Here is a 15,171-nt window from a genome sequence, read left to right as displayed (position 1 = left end):
AATTTATAATCTTCTGATGGGGATGTCTCATGGTCCTAATGTACCCAGAGCAGAGTGAATAAATGTTTTAGATCTACAGGAGCAAAATAATGATGATGAGAATGCTAATCTTTACTGAGTGTTTACCCTGTGCTAGATACCGTGCTAAGAGCTTAACACACATTATCTTACTGAATCTTTGCAACAACCTTGCAAAGTTAAGTACGGTTATCATGCTTTTACAGATGAGGAAACTGAGGCCAAGGGGGGTGAACTCATCTGCCCAAGGCATGAAGTTGGTGCCAGAGTCGGGGTCAAGCCAGCTCTGCCAGACTCTCAGACCTGTGCTCTTGGAAGCCACTGCCTGCCTGCTCTTGGCCCTGCCATCAGGTCACTCACTGTGCCTTTCCCTCCTCTGGCAAGCTGGGTGAATCAGGCTTACGGAGGGGCCGCGTGGGCCAGGCCCCGTCCCCAGCAGTGAGGAACCTTTGCCTCTGACAGAGGCACCAGCAGATTTCAACACTCTGATTTCCTCATCTTCCTTTCCCAACATGTGGCCCACTGGCCCCATGACGCGGCAACAGTCAGGGAGAGGGTGTCGGAGGGTGACACGTGTAAGGAGATGGACTTCACCTGTTGCCTGTACTGCCCTATCGCCTCCCCACTGTGCCCTCGGCATCCCCTGGCAATCTCTGTGCCACACAGAAACCTGAGTGGTCTTTTGAAAGTGTGAAATTGATTATGTCGTGCCAACGGCTACAGTCCTTTTGTAGTTTCCCATTGCTCTTAGAATAAATGTTGCACTCCCTACCCCAGCCTACAAAGTCCCATGTGGTGCTGCCCTGCCCCCCTCTCCCACATGATCTCAGCCCACTCGCTTACCATCGTTTAGCCGAGCCGGCTGGATCCTGTTGCCTCCTCCACTCTGATCAAATGTTCCTTCTCCAGAAAGGCCTTCCTCAACCATCTTAGGAAAATCAGACCTCCCATTCTATCATATAACTTTTTTTTTAAAAAATCAATATTTTTTACTGTGATAAAATATGCATAACATAAAATTTACCATTTTAACCATTTTTAAGTGTACGCTTCAGAAGCATTAAGTACATTCACAGTGTTGTGCAACCATTACCACCTTCCATCTCCAGAACCTTCATCATCTCAAAAAGGTACTCTGTACCCGTTAAACAATAATTCCTCATCCCCCTTCCTCTCCCAGCCCCTAGCAACCTCTATTCTAATTTCTCTATCAGTTTGCCTATTCTAAGTAACTCATGTAAGTGGAATCATATGGTGTTTGTCCTTTTGCGTCTGGCTTATTTCATTTAGCATCATGTCTTCAAGGTTCATGCATGTTGCAGTCAGAATTTCCTTCCTTTTTAAGGTTGAGTCATATTCCATTGTGTGTCTGTTCCACATTTTATTTATTCATTTGTCTGTTGATGGATACTTGGGGTATTTCCACCTCTGGCTACTATGAACAATGCTGCTATGAACACTGGCATACCAGCATCTGTTTGCGTCCCTGCTTTCAGTTATTCTGGGTATCACAGAACCTTTTGAATCATCTCTATAACACACCACTACCTGAAATTATTTTGCTTATTCCTTTGTTTGATAACCTGATTTCCATGTCCCCACGTGTCTCCTTGGATTCAGGAACATTGTCTGTTTGGTTCCTGGTTGTTATCACCGTGACCCGCTGATGGTAGCTGCTCCATAACCATTTTTTAAAATGAATGAATGGATGGATGAGTAACACTGCGGATGGGCCAGCCTGTTGGGCACGAGACTGGTCACTTCTAAAATGAGGACATGTCTGAAAGACTAAAATGTTGACAGGCATTCACAGACATTATTTTTTAAGATTTTCTCTTTTACAAAAGCAAATTTAAATCAGAATTTACGCAAGTGACATGTGCATCACAGTCTGTGGAAATGACAAGTGCCTGCACCATGGACAAAGCATCAGGAAGCTGGAGAAATCAGGGAAGTGTTCTGCCAATGGGTCAGTGCGTCTCTGTTGCTGGCGTCAGGTCAGGTGAAGGTCTGAGGGGCTCTGGCACAGGGCGCAGTCTCCCCCCAACTCCCTCCTCCCAGTGAGCACATCTCTTTGCAGGCCCCAATCATGTGGGCTGCTGTGGGAGGAAGAGCGTCTCAGGAAAGGCAGCAGCCCCTTAAACCCCAATGAAACCACAGTGTCCGTGAAGCAAGGTGAGGGGAGAGGCCAGGGTCCTAAATTCAGCCTGCTCTCCTCTCCCTGTTTGAGAGCAGAGCGGCGTCATTTGTCCCCTTCACTGTTCGTGTCATCTCCTTCTTCCAAGTCAGCCATAGGTCCAGTCCCCCATAATACATCCCCTGTACCCTTCCTTATGTGTGCGTACATATGTGTGCGGGGGCGTGTGTGTATGAGTGCATGTATGTGTGCGATATGGTGCTTCATAATAAATATGTAGTTGGTCTTCATCCCAGTTTCTGACACAGAGCTCCTAAAACCCTTAGAATTTCCTAAGTGATAAGAACAATAAAGTTGTCTTTGGATATGTGTAACAAGCCCCTTTCAACCACACCTGAGTTTGTTAATGAGGTGACTTTTGGAAAGCCCCTGAGAAGGGAAGCTGGTTACCAGGGAACCAACCAGGATTAGAGGGTTGGAATTTTCTGGGTTTTTTTCTTTATTATTTTATTCAATAGACATTTATTGAGCATCTACTATTTACCAAGGATTCTAGAACAGTTATCCTCAAACTTTAACATATGTATGAATCACTCGGAGATTTTTCTAAAATGCAGATTTTAATGTGAGGGGAGAGGGACTTGGATTTTATTTTCTAACAGGCTCCCATGTGATAGAGAGCATTGGAATTTTCAGTCTCACACCCCCCCTCCCCAGGCCTCCATGAAACCCCAAAATGATGGGGTTTGGAGAACTTCCGGTTGGTGAACACGCGGATGTGCAGGTAGAGTGGGGCACTCCTGGAGGGCGTGGAAGCTCCTTTCCCCATGCCTTGCCCAATGCATCTCTTCCAGTTGGCTGTTCCTGAGTTACATCCTTTTCTAATAAACTGGTGATCTAGTAAGCACAATGTTTTCCTGACTTCTGTGAGTTGCCCTAGCAAATTAGTTGAACCTCAAGGAGAGGGTCATGGGTTCTCATTCATAACTGACAGATCAGAAACACAGGTGACAACTTGGACTTGTGATTGGCATCTGAAAGGGAGACTGGACAGTCTTGTAGGACTGAGCCCTTAACCTGTGGGATCTGATGCTCTCACCGGGTAAATAGTGCCTGAACTGAGTTAAATTGTAGGATGCCCTGTTGGTGTCCACTGAGATTTGAGTTAATTGCTGATGGTGTTGGAAAACGCACTATGGAATGTGTGTGTATGTGAATATGGGTGCACACATTTGTGGATGTGAGTGCAAAGCATGCATATGTGTGTAGATGGGTGTGTTTAACTGCCTGACATTTGGACTCAGATTCAATTCCGACTGGACGGGACCACTTATAAGCTTGGGACATTGAATAAATCACAAACTCTCTGAGCCTCTGTTTCGTTGTCCATAAAAACAGATAAATAAAAACTCTCCTGCTCTGGGGATCTGTGAACTAAATGAGGTGATGTCTTCAAGCATTGCCCACGGGGCCGGGGCCCCGCTCACGGTTAAGTGCCAATAAATGATGGTTATCGCTTTCATTCTTTTCACTTTATTACTCAAACTCCTGGCCAAGAATCTTTTTGTCAGTCACCAGTTAAACTCAATAAACTATATTCTGCTTCTATTCAGCTGGGGGTAGAGTGCCAAGAGGGGACATCAGTCAAAGAAATGAGAGAAGGTTTGATTCACTGAGCATATGGCAGAGGGGCACGTTTTCTAGCCATCCTCTGTGTTTTATTTATTTATTTTTTAAATATTTATGTATGTATTATTTATTTATTTATTTATTTATATGGCTGCATCGGATCTTGGCATGTGGCAATCTAGTTCCCTGACCAGGAAGAGAACCCAGGTCTCCTGCGTTGGGAGTACAGAGTCTTAGCCACTGGACCACCAGCGAAGTCCTTCTCTGTGTTTTATATCCATTTCCTCACTGAATCCTCACCTCAGCCCTGTGAAACTGGGTTATTTACAGATGCCCAATTTACAGATGAGACGCTTAAGGCTCAGAGAATAAAAGGTCACACATCCAGCCAGCGTGGAGCTGGCATTCAAACCCAGGTCTAGGGTCTTTAGGGCCAGTGTTCCCTGTGCCCCCTGACACTAAAGGATGGCTCGAGGGCCAGCCAATGAGGCTGCTGCTGAAACAGTCCCAGGCAGAGGACCTGGGGAAGAGAGGAAAAGAACGCATGGGATTCTGGAGTGGAGAGCAAATGTGAAGCGGGCAAATGTGTGGATTGAGACTGGAACGGTGAGCGAGGACCAGATGACACAAGGGGTTGAAAGCCACATGGAGGAGTTTGGGGTTGATCCTAAGGCCAAGGGTTTTAAACAAGGAGATGAGGTCAGATGTGAGCTTAAGGGAAATGACTTTTGCACATCTAATAACAATAAACCTAGACTTACTCCAAGGAATAATCCAGGAGCGATGGCAGTGACCTGGAAGGATGCTTCTGGGAAGTGTGTCTGAGGAAGCAACAACCCACTGGGGGCTGCCGGGTCCCCACGCTGACCACACCTGTCGCAGCACCCCAGTCTCTAGGAAGTGGGCCAGGGGCTGGGACCCAGGTGCTGCCTCTCTCCCTCATCCCTCAGAGCCAGTAGGTCTGTGCTCCAGGCAGGAGTTCCAGTGACCCACACAGATGTCAGTGGAGGAACTGGGTCCAGTGGCCACAGGGCCACTCCTGGAAAAGGGAGGTCGGCAGAAGCAGTGGACACCACAGCCATCAGGAACAGACATCTGCAGAGTGTCGGAATTACCCACTGGGGTGTTGCTTTGTGTTTTGTGCTCTCATACTCACTCCTCCTTTCTCCAGCGCCAACAGGTAGCCCCACGCTATAAATAGAAGATGCTCAATGACAGTCTGCCTCCTTGGCTTCTGTATTTCAAAAGCCTGAACTTGAGGTTATTATCCTGCAGGGAAGAGAGAGCCAAGGGCCTTTGAGTGCAATGAGACAGGGGAGATTCTCCAAGACAGGGAAGGGAGCGGACATCAGCAGTGTCAGTGGAGGTGGCTGGGGAGGGCGGACATTTAACTTATGGAGGCCAGACCCTGGTATAGCAGTAGCAGGGATGCCTTCCAAAAGGGGAACACACAGGATGGGCAACGAGGAGCTCGACAGCAGCCGCGGCTGGAAAGATGCCCCGAAAACCCATCTCAGATGGGAGTCTACCATATTGTGGGCTGCCCTAAAGAAGAGGGTTCGCCTCACCTCAGTAACAACTGAGACCAAATTTCCAGTCACGTTGGCAAGAATGTGGACTCAGGGTCAGATTTAACTGGATTTCAAGGAAATATAATAATGCAACATTTCTTGCACAGTCAAGTTTATGGATTCATACCCTGTAACATTTATTAACAGGACATAATCATAACACTGAGGTTTTCATCAGGAATTGTCTGGTTGCTAGGAACAGACTTTTACTTGGAAAAGGGAGCCAATCATCAAGATATAGAGCAGCCTGACAGACTTGGGCTGTAGGAAAGGCGCTCGGCTTCAGGGGAGCCAGAGACTTCTTTCTGCAGCTCCATGCTTGGGGCGGCTTCTCTGATCACGTGATCCACTCTCCCTGGCAGAGCCATATTGTCTGCAGGTTTTCCCTTCCTGCTTCAAGCTCTGGTCCAGCTCTCCATCGTGCCCTGGGGAGACAAGAGCATGAAACGATAAAGACCCAGGTCACATCCTATCTATGGAATTTTGTTACTGCCTCTGCCAATGGAGTAACATTATAGACAAATGGCAGCAATGTAGACAAATTCTACATCCACATACTTCCTTCTCCCCTCTCCACTAAATATAGCCAATGTGTCTATATTATTAATAAAGGCCCATAATGAAGACTTAGAATGACAGATAGACCTAATGGCATATGATCACATGATCTTGGTGGAAGTCCTCCCCAGTATACAAAGCCCATGTTAGATTCATTTCTTACATTCTTTATCCTTTGTGCCAGTTCCAAGAAATGCTTTATTTCAGAATAAATAGAACTTATTTGGAATTTTTTACTGGAATTTCAGTATACAATATATTGTATTTACATGAACAAAATGAAATGGTTTCTTCTACAAATACCTTAAAATTATTTTCAATATATGTATGAGGAAAAATATATTGAAATTTTTTTCCCTGGAAAATTGGAATGTATCTTAACCAGCTGCATGCCATAACATGACAAGTATGGTACTTCACTGGAACTCAGTTTCTCCATCTGTAAAACGGGGATACTAACACAGCCTACTTTGCAGGGTGATGTGAGAATGAAATAAAGGGCACAGGGGAACAAGTGTGCAGCAAATATTAGTTATTTTTCTTCAGAATATTGGAGGTATAGACTAACCCTATCTGATTGATCCAGGACCTGGGTATCTTGGTTTAAATTCTCCAAAGGATCAGTCTGATTGCTATGGAGTATGGATGGAGTATGTCTCTTTAGGGTCAGGAATCTTTTAGAATCCGCTCCAATTAGCTTGGCCAGTGGGGAGAGGTCACGTGGCACAAACATGGCAGCCGAGGCCGACCATGTGGCTGGCTGGTGGGGAGGGTGATTGCCAAGAAGTTGGATGGGTAGCTTTGCAGTGACACGTGTGTCTGGAATCAACAGTCAGAGGATTTAGAGTCCCAGAGCTGGAAAGGCAATTGAGATCATCTGGCCCAGTCGTTCCAATTTTATATGTTTATAAACCGAGGCTCTAAGAAACACGGTGAGCTCCTTGAGGTCGCACATGAATTGGAAGCAGAGGCTAATCCAGAAATACCGTTTTCTTCCTACCAATCCCTATCCAGTGGGCAGGAGCCCTAAAGGGCATGGAGGGGAGCCATAGCTGACCCGGCCACCAAACCACCTTCCAGGAGCCTGTGGGTTTGATGGCATCACATTGTCATACTGTCAACAGCCTGGATTCCCAGACTCCAGGAAGTATTCAGCCTCCTGGCCCTTTGCGGCCTAACCCCGGCCACCTGTCTAACCAGATTCCACCCGTCAAATCCAGCCAAGCAGGTGTTCCTTCCTCTGTACCTTTGCTCAGTGAGCACTTCCCTTTATCTGGAATGCCCCCTTCTCCCCACCCATGTGAGTTCCACAGACCCGGCCGCAGGCCACCGCCTCTGGGAGGTCTTCCCTAAGGCGTGCCCCTGCCACACCCCCAACTCCCAGTTTCTGTGTCTTTTCCTGTCTCTCGACTCAAAAGACCACTGCCTGCTCCATCCAGGGGGGGACACATAGTTATAAACTGCTGGCTAGTTTCAATTCTCTTATATGTTCTCTCTTGAGCTTAGAAAGCTTGTCTCACACATTTTGCATCAACAAAGCACCCAGTGCTGTGCTGGGTGTTTTGAAGGTGCTCAGTAAACATCTGTGGAAGGGAATGAGTGAGTGAGTGACTCAGTAAACGACCAAGAGGATGACTGGAGTGACCGTCAGCTGGGCTCCCCTCCTGCCCTCACAGTCCTGTGAGTTGGACCAGCAAAGCCTTCTTGGCCCCTGGATTTCCTGGGAAAGGTGGTGAGGGCCCTGGTGTACACCAGTGACTGCAGCTCGTCATGGAGGACTCACTGGGATGGGTCAGCCAGGAAGCCTCGCCAGCCACTGCCCATTAAGTCTCACCCTGTTATCACTGCCATTTCACCAATGAGGAAACTGAGGCTCAGAGATGGAAGTGACTCCCTGGGAGTCACACAGGCAATCTGAATCTGACTGGGGACTCAGACTGGGGTGAGGCTGATCCCATGGCTCTGACCATCTACCTCATGCACAGGCCATGTGTGGGCCCCAGGGATGCAAATGGGCAGGACACACCCTTGACCTCCAGGAGCTCCTCGGGGGCCTGGTGAGCTATGGCTGGAGACCAGCCCTGAGGACACTATTGAGGTCCCACATGCCCAACAGGACAGAGACTAAACAGGGGTTGTGGGAACTTAAAGGAAAGCCAAAAGAAAGCCAAAGAAAGCAAGTGACCCCTTTCTCTGCATAGCAAAATCTATAAGGTCCCCTAGACCTTCAAAACTTCCCTGTAAGACAGGTGGGATGAGGATAATGAAGCTTGATTTACAGGACAGCAAACAGTCAGAGAGGTAAGTGACTGACCCAAGGGCACGCGGAGACCAGTGGGGGAACCTTCTTTCCCAGCCTCCTCTCCGACTGACCACTTCTCTTTCCACTGTCCTGCAGGGAAATCCCATTCTAGAGGGTCAGCTCTTGGTTTTCAAACTCACCCTTCTTTATTTGGCTGCCCAGCCTTTGCTTGGGCCATTCCTCCTGCCTGAATGCTATTCTCCACCTAAACTTTCCAAGGCCCCGGCTTTGCAGGACCCAGCCCAGATCTCACTTTCTCTCAGAACCTCTCCAGGTCTCCTCCAATCTGAATAAACCCCTCCATCCACCCCAAAGAATCTCTCCCTATATCATGCTCTGATTTAATACTTCATTATTTTTTTAAATTATTTTTTAATTGAAGCACAGTTGATTTACAATGTTGTGTTAATTACTGCTGTACAGCAAAGTGATTCAATTATACATATATATATTCTTTTTTTAATATTCTTTTCCATTATGGTTTATCATAGGATACTGAATATAGTTCTCTGTGCTATACAGTAGGACCTTGTTGTTTATCTATTCTATATATGAAAGCTTAACATCTGCTAACCCCAAGCTCCCACTCCATCCCTCCCCCAAACCCCTCCCTTGGCAACAAGCAGTTTGTTCTCTATGTCTCTATGTTTCTGGTTTCATAGATAGGTTAATTAATACTTCTTTAAATAAGAATACAAGTGCAGGGCACAATACCTGGCACATATTTGAGGCTCAGACAGCGCTCTCTGGAGTGAAACGGCATTCCGTAAACTCTGGCGGAATGAAGGTCTGAATGACTGAATGAGCCTTTCACTGCTGTGGAGAGGATTCATTTCAGTGAGATGGCCTACAAAATTCCCAGCGTAGGGACTTCCCTGGTGGCGCAGCTGTTAAGAATCCGCCTGCCCATGCAGGAGACACAGTTCAAGCCCTGGTCCGGGAAGATCCCACATGCCGCGGAGCAACTAAGCCCATGCGCCACAACTACTGAGCCTGTGCTCTAGAGCCCGCAAGCCACAACTGTGAGCCTGTGCACCACAACTACTGAAGCTCGTGCACCTAGAGCCCACGCACCACAACGAAGAGTAGCCCCGGCTCGCCGCAACTAGAGAAAACCCACATGCGGCAATGAAGACCCGACGCAGCCAAAAAATAAATTAAAAAAAAAAAAGTTCCCAACATGGAGTGGGGCCCTGAGCAGATGCCTGTAACATGCTCACTGGCATGAACTGGTTTGAAGCAATGCTGTCTCCTAGGCCACACCCGGCCAGCATAACTAGACTTCCTGATCGGGGCAAATGCCAACACAAAGGCCCCAGCAGGCCCAGTGCCAGGGAGCTGCCCACTGATCTCGAGAAAGGAGCAAAGTTTGCAGCCCTACCCACCAACCCTCCGCCCTGCCAGCTCAGTGGCTGTCCATACCTCCCCAACTTCCTGGACCCACAGTTTGGGGAAGAAAAGGAACAAAAATCAGGTTCAACCAGATGGCCAAGCTGTTCTTTTAACCAGCACTTGTGGAGCCCTGGGGCTGGGGTCAGGAGGTATGGCAGCAAAGCAGGCCAGCGTGGCTCATGGTTAAGAGCACAGGCCCTGGGTCTAGGTAAAATACTGACCTTGTGGGTACCAGCTGCTATGACCCTGGGCAAGCCCATCTCCCTCTCCGAGGCTCAGATTCCTCACTTAAAAAATGCAAACAATACATTGCCATATGTTCATCTGCAGACAGATACTGACTTGGGACAAGTTTTTTACTCTTGCACGACATAACGAGAAAAATAATGACGATGAATATACATCTATGTATCTGAATCTATAGATCTCTCTCTATATTATGTAGATAGATACATAGACATAGATAGTGATGTGGTGATATTTATCACCATAATAGGTTTCCAATTGCCCTCCCTTAAGAAGGATTGGCCTTTCTTCTGAGATTATATCTTTCCTCTATTTTTATTATTTTGTGGTTGAAAGGGCTGAGGGCCTTTGTTCTTCATCCGCTCTGCCTGGAACCCTTAATCCACTCACCTGTCCACCCACAAGACTCACTCCCTCACCAGCTTCAGAACTTTATTCAAATGTCTCCTTCTCAAGGACACCTTCCCTGACCCTTGTTTAAAAGTACAGCCCATCGTGGTGTGTCCTATCCACTTCCCTGCCTTGTTCTTCCTCCACGTGGTACTTAACACCATCGGACCTATTAATTTAGTTCCTGTTTTGGTCCATTGTCTGACTTTTCCCCACGAGGACAGGGATTTTTGTCTATTTCATTCACAGCTATATCACACTAACCCTGAAATAGTGCCTGACACGTAGTCGACCCTCAATAAGTACTTCTCAGATGAATAAACAATTGAATGGATATTTGTTTTTTTAATGTGTTTCCTTGGCAAAATTAAAAATGAGCAACTCACTCATTTTTCAGCTCCCAAAATCAGGCATTGGAAAGGAGAGAATTCTACTGCTCTGTGAAATCCTTAAATCACTGAGCAAATCTATATAAAAGTTTTGGTAAAACTCACCAAATGGTAATAATGATTCTGCTCTTCCTCCTGTGCCCCTCCCCCCATCTCCTCTCCTCCCCTCCCTTCGTCCTCCATCCTTATCTGTCCTCACCAGGACTGTCCCCAGCCCTGCAGAACTCACAGGAACCCTCTGGCCTCTCCATTTGCCTAATTCACTTATTTTCTTTAAAAAATCCTGATGATAGGCCTGGCTTGGGAGAACCAACCAGGCTGTAAACAGGCATGTAATGAAGCCTGGCCCACCTGGGAGACCTGGGCACCTGTATTGGCAAGACTGTGTTTATGATCCCAGGTCACAGATGAAATAAATGGAAGCTTTTGTTAGTTTGCTTGCTTCCCGATTCTGCGCCTGCTGTGTAGGGAGTACAGGTGCTCAATCCTGAGGATAACGGTGCCCTCGGAGGTGCCAGCCCCAGGCAGGAAGGTCTAGGGAAGCTGCTGAATGACACCCGCTGGCCCGAGGAAGGGCAGGGTCAGCGTTAGGACCCTGGGCCAGAGCCAGAAGGAAGCTCAGAGACTAGATAGATTGACTCTGTCACTGTGCAGCTGGGGAGACTGAGGTCCAGCGCGTTACGGGACTGACTCAAGACCTCACTTGGAAATAAGAAAACCAAGAACCTGATGTTTTCTTCCCGACTCCTTGTCCAGCACCCTCTGACCAGGACAAGAGGGACTTCAGCCCTGGGGCCCTGCAGTCCAGAGGACCCCACTCGAGCCCTCTTCCTTCCCCACAACTGAGGAGTCTTGGGGAACCGAGGGGATGTGCCCAGCTGGAGGCCATGCATCTCCCCTCCAAGCGGGACTCTGGGTTCCCAGGACTCTGGGATTCCTGGTTAAATGTCCCAGCCCACTTCCCAGGTCTCTGCAGGCCTCTCCCCCATTCCATCTTCTCTTGGGTGGCCAGTGGGTGCTGCTTGCTGGGCGGGGGTTGGGGGCCATGTGTGGGCTACTTGCCCCCTTACGGCGCAAGAAAACACGGAGGATGGGAAGGCAGCTGCCATGTTCTGCTGTAAAACTGCAGAGTTAGGCCTAATTCCAGGTCATTAGGAAGCCCCGTCACATTAGGCGGTAAAGCATATTTTAGTTGTTCATTAACTTGGTGTATGACTTTTGAAATATGTAGACTATGGTTTGTGACCTGATCTGGGGTGAATCTCTGCCTGGGGTGTATGCTGCTACCCGGTGCCCCCAGCATGGTCTGATGGGGGAAAGGAGAGGAAAACAACATCAGGTTCTTGGTTTTCTTATGTCCAAGTGAGATCTGGAGTCAGTCCCAGAACTCTCTGGACCTCAGTCTCCCCAGCTGCACAGTGACAGAGTCAATGGTCTGGCGGGGGAGAGGAGACTCCCAGGCTTCTCGAAGGAGGGAGTTGGGAGAAGGGAGTGAGCGTGGCACCCTCCCCCTCACACAGGCGCTTTGAATCTAGGGCCCCTTCGCATCACCTTTTCAGCTGAGGAAGCTCAGGCTCACAGGCTTTGGCCAAGGTCACACAGCCAGGAACAGATGGCCAAGGGTCTTTCGCCTTTCCCAAACAAACAGCAATTTGACTTTGAAATGACAAAACAAGGGGACAGAAAGAGAAGGCCCTCCTGTAAGGCCCCTTCAGCACATGCAGGCTTTGCTGGCTGGGCATCTGCCTGGCTGCTTGACCTGGCCAGCTGGGGTGGGCAGGAGCCATGTGCCGTCTCCTTCTGACTACTGCTACAGTCCAATCATCCTGTGACTTCTCAGGAAGGAGACTGATTTATGGGGGTGACAATGTAGGAAATAAAAACCGGCACCAGATGTGCCAATGGATATAAGAGGCTGGGATGGGGTTTCTTGGGAAGTCAGGCTTCCCTGTTTCTTTCCCCGGGAGCCCCAAATCTTCGCTAAGTCAATTTCCTATGGAAGGGAGACCTTTACTCTGCCAGAGCTTCTGTTCAATTGTTTCTGATGAAAAGACCTGAACCAGAGGTCTCTATCAGACCTGACCTCTCCCCCATTTAGAACTTCTAAACACTGGTCCCATCTGCTGCTCCAATTTTCTCTCTTCGCATCTCCTCTCCCTGCGCCCTGGGCTCCACTAACAGCCTCCTAAGCAACTTTTGCTTTTGCACATGCTTCTTGCCCCGGGATGCCCTTTCCCTCCTTTCTCCAACCAGCCGGCAAGTTCTCCTTTGGAAGTCAGCTCAGTCCCTGTCGCCCTGGCCTGGCCCCTCCCAGTTGCCCCCAGGCTGTCTCCTCTATGCCTCCTGTGTATTGCCCAAGCCCCTGCTGCTTTCTTCTATAAAAGAACTCTGTACTGTGGGCTGATTGCTACCTGTCTCCTAGAGTAACTAACTCCTGAGCAACTTGGGGGCAGGGACTGGATTTAATTCTCTTCTCTGTCCTACTAAACAGCTCAAGCCTGGAATGCTGGAGGTGCTCAGGAAAGGTCAACTGAGGGCAGGAGCCCCCGCTCTCAGAGGGTGTGCTCTCAGCGTGACCTTATCTGCTATTTACTGACCGAGGACTGATGGGGACAGTTATTATTATCCCCATTTTATCACTCTGGAGGCTGAGAAGCCCTTGACCATGCTTGTCTCTGGGCACTGGGGCATCTGCAAAGCAGTCCTGGTCTCTCCCCTGCTTGGCTGGGGGCTGGGGAGTCACAAAGCACTGGCCACGTGCTGCGCAACCAAAGTGCAAGGTGGCGGTTGACCGTTTTCTCAACAATCCCCAGACTTTGCCCCGGGGCAAGGAGGAAGGGTGAAATGGGAGCGCTGGGGTGAGGAGGCCAGAGACCCTCCCTCTCCCAGGAACTGGCAGAGGCCCAGGCAGGGGGCATTTCCAGGCAGGAGGCATTTCCAGGCAGGAGCTGGGTCCAGCTGGGACACACCGACTCAGGGCTGGGGAGGAGGGGAAAGGTCAGTTGCAAAACCCCATGTGTGGCAGTCTCGCTGCTGAGTCATGTTCCTGATGCCAGTGGGGGACCAAAGTCGGGGGCCGCAGGCTCAAAACCGCCCGGTTAGCATTGAGCTTGTTGATTCTCTGGCCTTCCACGTCTAATCCTTGCTGGGGCCCTACTAATCTCCTTCTGTAGGGCACAGCTGTTGTTCTGGGGTTTTTTCCCAGCATATCCCCCTTTCTTTGGGTGACAACACCCCAGTGTTCCGTGGAGACCCGCTTCCCCCTCAGCCTGGGTGAAGTTAGATTCGCTCCTCCTCCCAAACACTAAATCTGGTCACATGGCCTGGGCGTAGCCAATCAGAGCATTCTCTCTTGCCCTTGATTGGCTCTTGGATGGGAACATAGTGAACCCATAACCAGTGAGACTCAGTTCCAAGATATTCACCAGAAATGCTGGGAAAGAGACGTTCTATTTGTCTACAGGGATTGCTAGATGCTTGTAGCAACTAGAGCCTCCGCACGCATGGTGGTCGCCTGAGAATGAGGTCACCCCAGAGACAAGCGTGCAAGCAGGACACCCAGCCTTGCAGTCATTTGTGAAACTCAAAATGTACCTCTCGCTTTTCAGCTACGTGAACTAATACGTTCCCCTTTGCTTATGCATGTTTTAAAGTTGGGTTTTTGTCATTTGCTAACAAAAGATTTCTAACACCACCTGGATAATATTTATTCTCTCTTCTCTCTGCGTCCCAGCTTAAGCCTCGTCGTTGGCCTTGGCATTCCTACCCTGGATTATTGTACCAGACCACCAACTAATAATGACAATAGGATAACAGGAGTAGTTGAATAACTGCTACTTACATGCACTTCCTACTTATTACAGTGACCCTGACAATTGATATTCTCCTCTTTCTCCTCTTCTTGATGAAGAGACCGAGGGTCAGAGAGATAAAGGACAGTTAGCAAACAGCAGGGCTAAGATTCAGACTCAGATGGTCTGACTCCAAAGTGCATGCTCTTTGACCACAGCCTCATCCTGCTTCGTTTAACTCTAGATGGACCTTGTTTCTCCCACACAGATTTTTAGCGTAGGAACACTTTGGTCCTTTGGAAGCACAGAGCCATGAGTAGCCAGACCGTCAAATATCCTGGACTTCATGGACACTTTCTAGGGACACTGACTCTACTTTCGGTGTATCATTTTTCTTCTGCCTTCATTTTCCTTTCCCCCAATTTCCATACTTATCTTTAATTTTGCTGCCATGCTCTGATTGGCCAGGCTTGGATGGCCTAACCAGCACTGGGCAAGCACTGAGGTCAGTTGTGCTATCTGATTGGGTTACCTTGGATCATATTCTCTGCCCTGAGACTTGATCAGTACCACCCAAACCAGATGGGTGGAAAGGGGAGAGATGATTCCTCAGGGACCAATCCAGGTGCTATTACCAGAAGGGGTAGCCGCTCCTTCTCACCCCCTGTCCAAGACCTCAGCCACCCACAGCAGCAATCATTTATTTGGTTTTGAGGCTGCCAAGCCCTAGACTGAACACTTGCAGGAC

The 15,171-nt window shown here is 48.6% G+C and overlaps 1 long non-coding RNA gene across 1 annotated transcript in view; it reads right to left on the bottom strand.

The window, feature by feature from the left end:
* Window positions 1–5,467: 5,467 nt before the first annotated feature.
* The window catches only part of LOC130707290 (uncharacterized), a 29,597-nt gene continuing 19,893 nt past the window's right edge, over window positions 5,468–15,171 (bottom strand). The window contains exon 2 of the long non-coding RNA XR_009007186.1: window positions 5,468–5,780. This is a non-coding gene — a long non-coding RNA (uncharacterized LOC130707290). The remainder of the gene's footprint in view (window positions 5,781–15,171) is intronic.

This window comes from Balaenoptera acutorostrata, chromosome 2, assembly GCF_949987535.1.
Source record: "Balaenoptera acutorostrata chromosome 2, mBalAcu1.1, whole genome shotgun sequence".
NCBI lineage: Eukaryota > Metazoa > Chordata > Mammalia > Artiodactyla > Balaenopteridae > Balaenoptera > Balaenoptera acutorostrata.
The sequence above is the reverse complement of the archived record's forward strand: the minus strand, read 5'-3'. Positions and strand labels throughout refer to the sequence as shown.